The sequence below is a fragment of the Corvus cornix genome, chromosome 4, assembly GCF_000738735.6.
Source record: "Corvus cornix cornix isolate S_Up_H32 chromosome 4, ASM73873v5, whole genome shotgun sequence".
Classification (NCBI taxonomy): Eukaryota; Metazoa; Chordata; class Aves; order Passeriformes; family Corvidae; genus Corvus; species Corvus cornix.
In genome coordinates, this window is record NC_046334.1 from 65,386,020 (window position 1) to 65,399,129 (window position 13,110).

Genomic DNA, 13,110 nt, shown 5'->3' on the forward strand with positions numbered 1-13,110 from the left:
GCTCTGGTTAATGCAGGTCATGAAAAGTGTTTTCAGTGACTGCTTTAACCAGGAAAGAGTTGTAGGTGAGGAAAAGCTTTGCTCCGTGTGTCTCATCAGTTGGGAAAACAAATAGAGGTGAGGGAAGGGAATGAGGTGGAGACTAAAGACAGAAAATGTTGTGAGTGGGATGAGCAGCATGGGCTCGTATAGCCCACAGCTCCAGGTGCTGGCCACTTGCCTTGGAGAGGGGGCTGAGGGGACTCACCGTGGTAGGAAGATGGAGAAAAGGGAATATCATGATCATGAGAGAGCTTTTGGTTTTCCTTTCAGTGCAGGCAAAGATAAGTAAGCAAAAACTCAGTAAAATGAAACAGTAGGGAACTCAAAACCAATAGGAAGGTGGATGCGTGAGCAGCATGAGCCTGGTTGGTCACAAATACATCCCCCTGCCCCTCAGCCTGGCCCAGAAAGTGTAAGATAAAGCAAATCAAGAGCTGTACTGAGCACACTGTGTTTGCTCATATTTTGTAATCATTAATCCACCCATTCATTCACGAGCTGCCTTAAGGTGTTGCTAGAGTTAAATCCGGAAAAGGGTACACAAACAAACCCAGCATGCAGAACCCTTCCTCAAAGGGCTGTGCAGCAAGCAAGCCCCAGGGAAAGACAAGAGGAATGCAGCAATCAGAACATAACTCACTCTGGTAGTAATTTTTTTTACTCTATCTCATGGAGAGTTTATTTTGGCAACTGTGGGTCATGAAAAAAACCCCCGAGTATTCCAGTTGTGAGTATTGTATATCTTCCCTGATCTGGAGAGAACTGCCTGGATGGGATAGGGCCGGGTTGTTCCCCATGGATAGAGTCCATGGATGGAAGGACAAGACTTCCCTGACAAATCCATGGAAAAACTTTCTAGCTTGCCGCAGACAGAAAATAGCCAACAGGTATTTTCTAGTGGAATTAATCCTGGAGGAAGATTTGTGTAGAGCTTAACAGTGAGTGTGGAGCTATATTCAGTTCCAGAAAGGATGGAATTTCTGCAGTGTAATAACTTCAGCGTGTCAGAGATATCGCTGCGAGACCCTGGAGGGAGACAAGGCACAGATGTGATTTTCTGAGAGGCAGCAAGGAAAGGCAGCTGTGGGTTGGGTGCTGGTTGACAACAAATACCTCCTCACCTACCCATATGGTGGGAGAACCTGCAGAACCATACTTAGGTTGTCATGGGGAACAAACATCAAGCTTAAAAAGAAATACAGCACCAAAATAATCCACCTCTTGCCACTCCTTATTGATGTGCAAAGAATGAGCATCTCACAAAGGTCTTTTGAAGAACTAATTCAAACTAACAGTCATTTACAGCACGCTCTTGCAAAAGCTTGTGGGAGTGCTGTGGAAACAAGATTATCTGCTTTTCTCTTTTCACGTCCCTTTATGTGGCAAAGGAGTGCATCTGGATCAGCCCCTATTGCCTGGGTCACAGGAGCAAAGATGATGTAGCAGGAAGCATCTGACAGCTGTGTAGATATCCTCAGTGCATCTGTGTCCCTTGAGCAGGCAGGACAGGCCAGACCATCCTTTAGTGCAGGGTACAAATTATGAGCAAAGCCCAGATTGTTCCTTCACTTGCATATGCACCTCTATATGGCAGCTACAAGACCTGAATGTCTGCAAACATGTGTCCTCCTGCTCTACAACAGCAGATTATATTTTCTAGTCATCTGAGTGGCGGGTGCTATTGAGGTCCTCGAGGCTGATTAACCTTGACAGAGGAATAAAAGAGGGTAGATTGGATAGCACACTGTGGGCAGGTGGCCTGTACTGTGAGTGGTTGCACACTGGAATCTTTGCTCCCCAAAACTCATCTTGAACCTGATTGTGAGCTGTGCAATTAAGACAATTAGTGATCTTGGGCTTGTGTGGGCTTCAGCGTGCACTGGGTACCCAGCTGAAACATGGATGCAGGACCTGACTGAAGGTACAGTGAAGCTAATGAAAATACAGGTACCACAGATACCACTTAGTGTCCCCAGGAAAGACCCATGGGGCTGGTTCCTCAAAGGAAAAGTTGGTTTAAGCAAGTGTCTCTCCATTCCCTTGCCCTGAACTCCACCATTCTCTGTCCCAGGCCGAAAGCTGAAATTCATCAAACCTACTGGATGTCCCAGTTAGAGGCATTACTTTACCTTAAGCTTTGGTCAGTGTGTAGGGCAGTTTTCATGGTCATCTTGCTGGTCAAATTGTCTCAAGCCCTCTTGCTCATCTTTCCCCACAGCCTTTTGGACCCTCAGTCTTGTAAGGCACATCAACTACAAACAAGAGTCAATACACTCTGCAGGCCAAATCCTTTCAGCCAAACCTGAATAACTGTTTAGTTACAGTCCTCTCTATAACTGGGGTATTTTCCTCTACAGATGATCAGAAAATTTGTCTGCTTAGAGCAGATTTTGGCTGAGTTCATAAGTAATTTTAATTCTCATGACTGTGGAATAAACTTTTGTTTTGGCAGCTGCAGTGTCCAGCCTTGTTAATTTATTTCTTTGTGAGCTGTGAAGAGCTTGGATTAAGCTCCAAGAAGTGGACCATAGCAAACGTGAGAGAAGAGCAAATCCCATTTTCCCTGTCTCTCTGAGCCTGGGGGTTGCACCAGGGATTGGTGGTGCAGAAACACCTCCTGCCCCCACACAGGTGTTCAAGCAATTAACCTTTTGTACCTCTTGTCCCTACAGTGTCTGAAGATGAAGGGACATCTCCAATAGGGTCAGCTGTGCAGGCTTCTTACTGATTTGGAGGTCTTGGTAGGCTGAATAGTACAGGAGCACAGCAGAGAAATATGCTACAAGAGGAATATAAAACAGCCGAGTTTTGGTGGGCTTGTTCTGTTTACCATTGTATGAAACATCTGTTTCATTTCAACAGTAGTAACAGGCTGGCTGTTGCTTTGATCCACTATTGCAATTCCTATCTGTGTTAGTGTAAGGGCTGAAGGTTGATGGTGACGTCTCTCCCGATAGCTGTGCACATTGTTGCTCTCTGGCACTGACACCAGCAGCAAATCATTCCAGTTTGACTGGCAAATCTACCCAATCTCCTGCTCACGAAACAGCTCTGAAAGCTGCTGTCCCCTGGGAATGCCAGTGTGTTTGGATTTATGGGGCTGCCTTGAATAAAGGACTGCAGATGCTGCTGTTGAGAAGAAAGTCGTACTGCTACTAGGCATGGTTTTTTGGTCCTAGACTTTTTGTTTTCCAGAAGCCTCTCCTTATAATTACTCTATTTGGTGACTGTGTTATTTTGGTAGGAACATTCATTTTGCCTTGTCTTGGCAATATTATCAAGATACCAATGTCATAAGCAAAAACTTTGGTTGAGAGTCACAAGGAGCACTGACATTACTCCAGCAGCAGACAGCGAATGGTTAAATATATTTAATTTGCTTGTATGTTTCATATCAGAATAACTGCCAACTTATACTCCACAGTACTTCAATTGTACACACAAGCTATAAGAATGCCTCTGATAAGCTTTATCTTGGACAGTGTTTTTGCAAAGAACTCACTTCAAATGTATTATTGCAAGTTTCCTCCTTCCCTGAGTAAATTACTTCATTCGTTGTAAATTATGTCCCTGCAAATTTTGAATTATTTGCGTTCCTGTGAAAAGTTCCTCTGTACACTTTGTGCATTTCCTATTATTCCATGGCCAGAGGAGTCCTTCCTGGTGGCTGGGTTCATGCTGAACAAATCTGTGGCCTGTGCTGAAAACTAATCATGGTAAATGCTGAGATTGTTTCAGCTGTGTTTCATGTGTGTGTTTATCCAGAATTTGGTTGAACATTAATACAGATGAAATGGGAATGGTTTGTTTTCCTGTGACTGCAACCATTCCATGGATACTTCCATGTCTTGTAGACTTGACTCTGGTTGAGCATTTCATTGAAGTAAGTACCGATGAATGTGCTGTTTTTAGAAGAATCTGACAAAATAATAGATCATTGCATGCACCCCCATATGAAATAAAACCTGTGTTGTAAATAACACCTGCGATTATCAGAAACAAAAACATTTTACAAATGTAATTAGTTTGTTGCTGATTAATGCTGTTATAATAATACATGTTTCTGTTCCTGATTTTTGCTGATTATTGTGAACATCACAATAATTTGGCTTTGTACAGTACAAGGAAACAGTAAAATGGAAAACTGCAATTCCTAAAAGCTGTCGTGAAAATACTTCCAGTAGTGGGTGGCCAAATGAAAAGATGTTTAGTAAACTTGAAAACAGGCATACAAGGACACGTCTGTATGGATGGATGCAAACAGATGTGAACTCTCTTGCTCTCCAAGCCAACTGGGCACAAGCCAGCTTCGTCAAGAAGCCATGAAGCCATGCTCATGCAGTGCTGGGCTTAAATATTCCACCCTGCCTGTTAGGAGCCTGTTTTAGTTCCCCTGAAGCAGCCAGAGAGCTCATGCAAGCTCGGTGTGATGCCGAAGCCATCTCGAGTCAAGCTGGCTTGGAAGGCAGACAGAGGAGCCCTCATGTGTCTGCTCCCATCTGTGTAGACATGCCCTAAACCAGGCTGGGTGAAATTTGGAGCCTTAATTAAAAACTATGTTAATTAATTCAATAGGCCAAAATTTTGCCTGCTGCTGGCATGGATCTGTATTGGACAAGAAGAATGTTTTTCCACTTCCCAAGCAGACAAAATATTGGAGCTTGTATCTTTGAAGTTGGAAATGACAAAACTGACACAGATTATTTCTGCTTGAAAACACCTTTCTTTGTGTTTCCATCTCAGGTTGGGTGTTCATGTGGTTCCCATCCCCACAGTGCCTGGACACCTTGTGTTTTTTGATGTACAGCTCTAACAACCCCTGTGAGAAGGGAACATGCTGGTTTTTCCCATTGGGTAGGTGGGGAGCAGAGTCCCAGAGACAAAAGGGAGATTTCCCCAAGGCTCCAATGCTGCCTCATGCAGTGACATCCTGGACCAACTCCTCCAAGGAGTCATGAAGTGTCTCAAGACTCCTTTAGAACTTTCCTTTGGGCCTTTTTCATACAGAAGATGTGGCCTCTTTGCTTTTCTAAACTCTAACGAGTCACGCACTGACCTGGCAGCATGAGGTCAGCATGGGCAGGTCCCACAGCTCCTGGGCCACTGGCGGACGTGAGTGGCCAATACATGTCTTTGCCCTGGCCTGTGACCATTCCCACCACTTTGGTGTGAGCAAATGCTTTGGCACAGATTTGGTCTGCATTAACTCACTCTCTGCAACATGGTGTCCTGGCACCATCTGGGGAACACTGAGCACAGAGCTGTTCCCAAAACTCATCCTCTTGGGGTGGTGAGAACATTCACTCATCCAGCCTCTCCTGTGTGTGCCCAGGCCTGGGGGACAGCCCCTTGTCCTGTTTTATTTGGATTTTTAGGCATCAAATCAATTCATTTGTAAAATGCTCCCATGAACTTCCCAGGGAAATGAGGACGCTGCTTGACCTCACACTCGGGTGGGACAGGATGTGGGAAGGAACACCGCATGGTGGGAAAACATCTGAATTACGAGCCCCTTTGGGGGAGAGTGACTTCATACTGACGACCTACAAGCAGCAAAGCAGGCCAAATGACTGCAATAAACTATTAATTGAGTGGAGATTGCCATAATGTTACTAAAATATTTCTGTGCTGTTTTTCCACCACTGCTGTCAGGGAAGCTGAACGATCAAGCCATGCATCCTAGACAGGATTACACCTTTATTGAGGTAAAGCCTTTGGACTGGCACAGCTTTTGTGGCAGTACGCAGTGGGAAGAGCTGGGATGGGATGTGACATAGCAGGGACTCAGACATCTGAGGATTGTGTAGTTGGCAAACAGGGCACGGGCATTCACCTAATCTCAGGCAGCACGAACTCTCCGGGTCTCCACTGCTTTGCAGGTGCAGGGGGCAGGTGTGTTTTTAGGGCACTTCTTAATTCCCAAGGTAGGCAGATGTGCTTTGAAGCAGCTGAGGTTTCTGAGCTGTTCTCATGGCTCCTCCACTTGCCTAAGGACAGGGAATGGGGCTGGGCTTCAAACGATGAGTTGAATCCTGCCCTCTTTGAAGTCCCTGGCAGAAATTCCCAGTACCAGCTATGAGGTCTGTGTGGCTGAAGGGGCTACAGCAGAGCAAAATTCCTTGTCTGGCCAGTTTAACTGGGGAACCTGGGACTTCTTGGTCTGGGGGGACATGATGGGGCACATCAGCTGGGTTGGTCAGGTTGGGGCGCAACAAGCTTCATGGATCCATGCCCAGAGGATTCATTCAAGCACCCTGTTAGAATTTAATACAACTCATCCCTGTCTCTTTTCTCTCCTGAGAGCCCACCCTGCTGTGACCAGCACTTGAGTCCCGAGATGTAAGGAAATAGTTTAACAGGCTTCAGGCAGGGGTTGCAGTGTTGAAAATTAGGAAAATACAGTAGCTCATAGAGACAGAGCCAATTGGATCTGGAAGCCATGGAGGAGAGAGAAAAAACCTTATCTGCCTCTTGGCATGGGGATGTTTGTATGTGCGTTTGCTTGGCTGTGCTTCTGATAGATGCCTTGAGCTTCTGTATGTGGCACCTGGCACAGCTGGGCTGGGGAGATACAACAGGCAGAGGAACACATGTGACTGCTGCTGGTTGGTCTTGACATTTTGGACAGGTAAAGTGGCTCTGCATCCTCCACCCACTTCTGTAAGCTTGTCCTGTGCTTAGTTTGCATGGTCTGGCACAAAGCTCTATATAGGTGGTAATAAACCTGTGGGCTGCAGCCAGGCAAGAGAAGGGACTGTGGAGCACCACAGCCCTGGATATATTGCACTGGCCCAAATGTGTGAAAATGATTGTAAAAACTGACTTTGCTGCGTAGTCACTGGTGACACCGAGCAAGCACCCCAGATGTAGTGCTTGCCCCCTGCCCTTTAATATGAAGGACACCAACAAGAATCTGCCCAAGTTTGCCTTCATTTCTCAGGGTTGCACTGGGACAAGCTGCCCTGGGTCCCTGCTGGCCAGCATTTGCTCCAGCAGCAGCTGTGTGCAGTGCTGCTCCCAAGGAGAGTCTCTGCTTTGTCAGCTGGATGGATGGTCCCAGCTGGCTTGAAAGGCAGCACCACAGCTCCATGATGTGTCCAATTCTTTTTAATTTGTTTCTCATTATGCAAAATTTCAGGCATATGTCTAATGCCATCTTACATTTAGACCCATATAGTAGATGTTTGCAGGACTGCAAAATCCATGAGTCTGCAGATTTTGCCCCCTGCCTGTTTGACTGCTGTTGCTGTTCCTCTCTGTAGTCTATTCCTCCCCCTGCCAAGACAGATTTGCTGCTATCAAAGTCCTGCAGCTGATATATTTCTAATCATCCCTTCATTGCAGTCTATCTTCTGTAAACAATTAGTGAACCCCTTTTGGGATTTGGAGTCATTGTTCTAACTTCCTAATTATTTATATTTTTTTGGCTCTTTTATTGCTTGGCAAGAAAGATTTAGTGTCCAGGAGACATTAATACACTTGCTCTCCAAGTTCCTGCACTTTGGTTAATCACTCCAGCTGAGACCTGTTGATACTGGATGATTTCTGTAACTTTATTGTGTGAGTCTTTACAGCACATTCAACAAAGGAGCAATAAATGAGCTCGGTGGCAGGCATATTTCTTTGATGGAAATTGCTTTTCCCTTTGGGACAGGATCCAAAGACCACTGAAGTGAGTGAGACTCTTTCCAGCAACTCAGTGGGTTTGTTCTGGTTGCTGATGGAGAAGCTGTCACCCAGTCACTGATGGCTGGGACTCCTTTGCTTTCCTTGCCCCCTTGGTCACATCTTGGTCCCTGGCAAGAACTTCTGGTGAAAAGCCTGCGTTACTGAACCTGGATCTCTTGGGGGTGTAAGGGAAGCTGATCAATGTGAGGTGTGCTCAGTAATTTTGCCTAAAAAAGTTCTCCCCTGAGGAACCTCAGTATTTACATTGTTGTTCTAGACTAAGTTGTACAAAGCAAAATTAGTTTTGATGTATTTTTCCTCCCGATGCAGCTGTGATTATTAATTACCACTTGCACAAAACCAGAACACAGCCATTAGCTAGGTTTGCTGCATAAGATTACTCAAGGATTCTCCAAATCACCTTCGGTTGATCTCAGGTACATCCACCATAACAAACTGACTCAGACTGGCCTGTTTCGACTGTTCACATTGGCCTTCTCCTTTCATCTCCTCGGGTTGTACCACCCTTGTACCTATATGCTGAAAGCTTTCTTTGTTAAACTGGTGGAAACTAACCCCTCATCAGACTTGGAAAGGTTCTGCTGTCCTGTCCTGGCAAGCTGCCCCTCTCAGCTAGTCCTGGGCACCATCTTCTGAACTCTGAGGAGAAGGGATTCCTCCCACCATTTTTCAGGCATTTCAGTGTCAGCCTTACATAATTCATGTATTGTTCAAGCCATGTTAACATTGCTCTTTTTCTTGATTACTCCTTATTAAAGTGCTATGTCAGCGTATTAGTTTGTTTTCTTTCCCATTAGCTTCCAAGAGCTTGGCTCAACCCTTTACATATGTTAGTGCTCTCCTCCAACCAGTTATGGGTCAGTGTGTGAATAATCCTTATGCACGAAAGCCAAACATCCACACACTGCACAGGGAATCATACAGGGTGGTAGTAATGAATTTCATGAGGGGAAGGGCAGAGGAAACACTGAGATTTTGCACCCAGATTTCTCACTTCTGAACAAAACCATTTGATGAATCTTTGTTTCAGCACCAGAGAATGTTCCTTGCACTCTGTTCCTTGTGTTCTGGTGGCCAGGGATACCTCTTCCTTCAGTAAGAACAGACACATTCCTCTGGAGGAAAATTTGCATCTTCAGTGGTTGTACTTGCCTTCTGGAAAAGCCCTTCTCTGGCCACTGACCACAGGGGAAGCTTAATGGAGCCCTTATCACACACACCACCTCAGAGAAGCCTGACATTGCCTTTGGAAGTTACTTCTGCATGGACTAGAGGTGTCTGTTATGGCTGCAGACCCAAAGTTTGGACTTGGTCTGATGGACAAGAAGAGTTAATAATTTCTGTCCATTGAAAAACTGGAGAAAGCAGTAATGCTGTGCTTTCCTCACTCCTCCCCATGCCCAGGCCTATAAAATATCCATGTGGGATATGGGAGACTCCCATGAGTGATTTTTCTGCTGCTTGATGGGACTTGAACTTGCTTTTCCCAAAGAAATGTCCAAACAAATCTCTTGAAGCCTCTCCCAGACTCTGAAACTTTTAAAGATGTTCCCATTTGTATAAAATAATTAAATTGCCCGTGAAACAGTCCAGGTCTCTCCCCTTCCCAGCTGAAAGCCCTAATAACAGGGTGTAGTGATTCAGGAAACCTGCCCACACAATCTGTGGCTTTTGTTTGAAGGACTGAGATCTCAAAGCCTACCTGCATCAAGAACCCATTCCTGGCTGGGTTACCAACCCCCACCAGTCTCTGTCCATCAAACAGGGTCTGTTAAGCACAGTGGTCCACCCTTCCAACAAAAGCATCATGGACAGCAGCTTGGGACCTCCAGAGAAGTAGTTTACTCAAGGAGGTCACCTTGCCTGTGGGCACACCAGGCAATTCTTCATGGTGGACGACACCCATTTAAAGGGAAAGCTTGAATAAAGGGGCTGGTCTGGAGGGAAAGCTTTTCCCCAGATCAGGCTCAGAGGAAACTGCCTGCCTCTGCAGTTTCATGAGGACAAAAGGATCCCTCTAGGAGGGTGAACTCTGTGTGCTCCAGTTCAGTTTTGATTTTCAAGGTTGCATTCAGCGAGGCCATGAGTTTTCCACACCCTCTGTGCCATAGGTTTGTTGCTGAGGACAGCTTGGTGGGCCATGAAGACTTAGGCCCATTCTGTAGCAAGTATAATATTTCACTCCAAATTATATTTTCCTATTAGAAGTGATATAAATAAACAGTAAAATTTTTTTGTGCAGTCACTAAGAAGCCTGTATTTCATCGGCATTTGAACAGGGATTCATTAATGTTCTAGTTATATTTTAACACATTTTCCTAAGCATTAAAAAAATCCATTCACTTTGCAGTAAGATATTTTATTTTCTGGTTGGGGGTTTCTATTTTAAACACACACATTGTGTGTGAGTTTATATATTTTTATATACATATGTATATGCATATACATAAAATATATGTGTGTGTGTGTATTTTATATAATATAGGCCTGTGTGTGTCTATATTATATTTGGCTTGTATCCATTCTGGCCTGACTGCCCTGAGCTTAGAAACTAAACAGTTGCAGGCTTGGCTGGTGCTGGGATGGGGGACCACCTGGGAACCTGGGTGCTGCAGGGACTGGCCAAGGAGTCGTGGTTAAACACGTGGTGAATTTTAGACCACAAAAATTGCATGAGTGGAAAGACTTCATTTGGCACCATTTTTGCTGTGGAGCTGATAGATGGGAGATTAAAAAAAAAATATATATATATATTAAAAAAAAAAAAAATCCCTCCTCCTCACGGGTGGGTGTGGTGGCTTAGATGTCTGAACAGCAGAGCCTCCCTACCCTCCAGAGCTTACACTCTGAGGCCTTGAACCTGAAAAAATAAAAACAAATATGCTTAGCAGTATGCATGTGAGAACTTGTATAACTGTTCACAGGTCTGGAGCCCGGGGGGAGCTCTGAGAGCTCTGTGTAGGGAGCCAGAGCAACACCGGGCCTGGGCATCCAGGGAGGCTCTGGTGAGGAGAGCGCTGTCTTGCGAGTTTTGCCTTTCTGGCTTGAGTGTGGTGAGGATGCCACTGGTGCTGGCACTGGGGTGGAAACATGAGGACTTGGAGCTCTTCTTTTAAGGACTGGAGTTGTTTTTACTTTTTAAATATTTGTTTGTAAATATACATGTGACTGTGCCTAAAGACCAGTGTGTGCATGTTTCCTGCCGTCTCGTCCCTTTGCAGGCACCAGGGGAGGAGCACTCAGAAGAGGTGGGAACATCATCCCAGGGGGTTTGGCAGAAATTCGAGGGGAACATTTTTCTTTGGTTTATCATTCTTGGAACCTCTTTTTCATTCCCTACAGATAAGAGTGTGCCTGCACTCAAAGGAGCCCAGGGGACAACAGCACACGGCTGTGGGATAGCCTTGTCCTGACCAGCCTTTGGGATGCTGCTCATCACCCTTGGGGTCACCTCTGGGGTCAATGGGGTGTGTTTTGGGGATGCTTTCCAGAGCTGGGATGCATCTGCTGTGTCTCGGTGAAACCTTTTGCACAACCTGCTGCCAATGCTCTGACAAGGATGATTTCATAGCAGATAGCTCACAGCCAGTTATTTATAGCTATATACATAGCAGGGGCTGGCCCTGGCGCTGTGTCTGGCGGGTTTCACCCCCAGTGCTGTGCCTACAAAGGCCCCTGGACAAAAGCAGAGATATGAATGAGGGCCAAGGATCATTACCTTGGTCAACAAAAGCTGTCCTGGAGAACAAAAATAGCACAGAAAGAGCCCACAAAAGGCAGAAAATCCTTCCTTCCTGCCAGCTCCTCTCCGGGCCTTGCCTCCAGCGCAGGGGAGTGCAAGGGCAGGCGATACCCTCGGCTGAGGAGCTCCAACAAAGAGCCCTCGGCACAGCCCCGGCCCAGGGCTACCTTCGCAGCCCCGCCGTGCCCTCCCCTGAATGCCGCCCCATTGTGCGGGGACACAATGGCGGAGAACCCCACGGTGACACTGAATGAGTTACAATGCCAACATCTGTGAGACAGTTTCTTTGCCGGGTGATGGAGAAGAGGCAATAAATTCCTGATAGGCTGACTTGGGAGAGCAGTCACCCATGGCAGGGCCGGGGCACGCGGGGATGGAGCCGCCTATTTAGCGCTGCCGCATGTGTCCCCAGCTCCCTGCCCGCGCCTGGAAACGGGGGGTCAAATGCTGCAGCCCCCCTGTGACACGGCGCTGGCGAAAGTCAACAGAGAATTAGGGACAGGCAGCAGCCACCGAGCCATTTAACTCATCTTCTTGTTGCCGTCTGCTCTTTGTTCGGCTTAATGTGAATTGACCCAGCGATTGTTGGACTGTCTAATTCTTCAAGCTGGAGCCTGGATGCCTGTTTTTTGGTTTCTTGTGGGCTTTATTGTGTTTTCTTATTTTAATGAAATGACTTTCTCCAGCTGCCTCGTCTCCTCTAAAGGGGTGAAGCAGCCTGCAGGGGTGTTAGGAAGTATTGACAGCTGGAAGTTTGAGGAATGTGGGTTGAAATAAAATTGAATCAAGTTAGGTCTGGCCAGTGCAGATATCTGAGCTCCCCTCTGCTTATTCATTAGGGTAGGTAGCAACAGGGAAAGGACATTTTCTATTTAAAAACCAGCTACATGTGACGTTAAAACTGTTTCTCCTCTTAATACAGCCTATTTCTCTGTCTAATGCAGGTTGAGTGGTGTCACCCAGTGACTCCCACAGCCAGGCCATTCCACCTGGCTGAGATATATCAGGTCTTTAACAAGAATGAAGAATTTCAGCCTTGGGCTGAGATAGTATTTTCTTTTCCTGCCAGATGTCCAGCTATTCATTATCAAAGATGAGTTGCCTACTAAAAATAATTCCTGGCATTTACATTTCCCAGTTTTCTGAAGATCTTGTAAAGAACACAGAAGCAATGATTAACTATCCTGCTGCTAATTAATTATCAGGCTTCTAAGAGGCCATGGATATCCATACAGCAGCATGATCCCATGTATTTTTAAACATTCTTTCTGCTACATTATACATCATCCTCTTGGGACTGCTCCCCATCTGACTTGGGAAGCGTTACAACTTTCAACTCTAGTTTATTGCAAAGACCAATCTCTCTTTTAATGGTTGAAACTTGTACAAACTTGTGGGAGAGCTAAAGCAAGTTTCCCTTCTGAATTCGAATGTCAGTATTTAGTGATGTGCAAAATTGTTTTTGGCAAAGTTCCTCTCCAGTCAACACACTATCTCAAGTTAATTATTATAATTTGACCTAAAACTGTTACATGTTCTGGAAACTCTCTGAGATTGAAGGGAAATCCTTTGAGTTCTTAATCCCTTAGCATGCCACCTAAAACCAACTAAAAGCTGATGCATTGATTTGTCTTTTG

The 13,110-nt window shown here is 45.6% G+C and overlaps 1 long non-coding RNA gene across 1 annotated transcript in view; it reads left to right on the forward strand.

Annotated features, from left to right (window-relative positions):
• Positions 1-13,110, forward strand: part of LOC120409876 — a 66,233-nt gene that overhangs the window by 31,353 nt on the left and 21,770 nt on the right. The gene's annotated exons all lie outside the window — the stretch shown is intronic.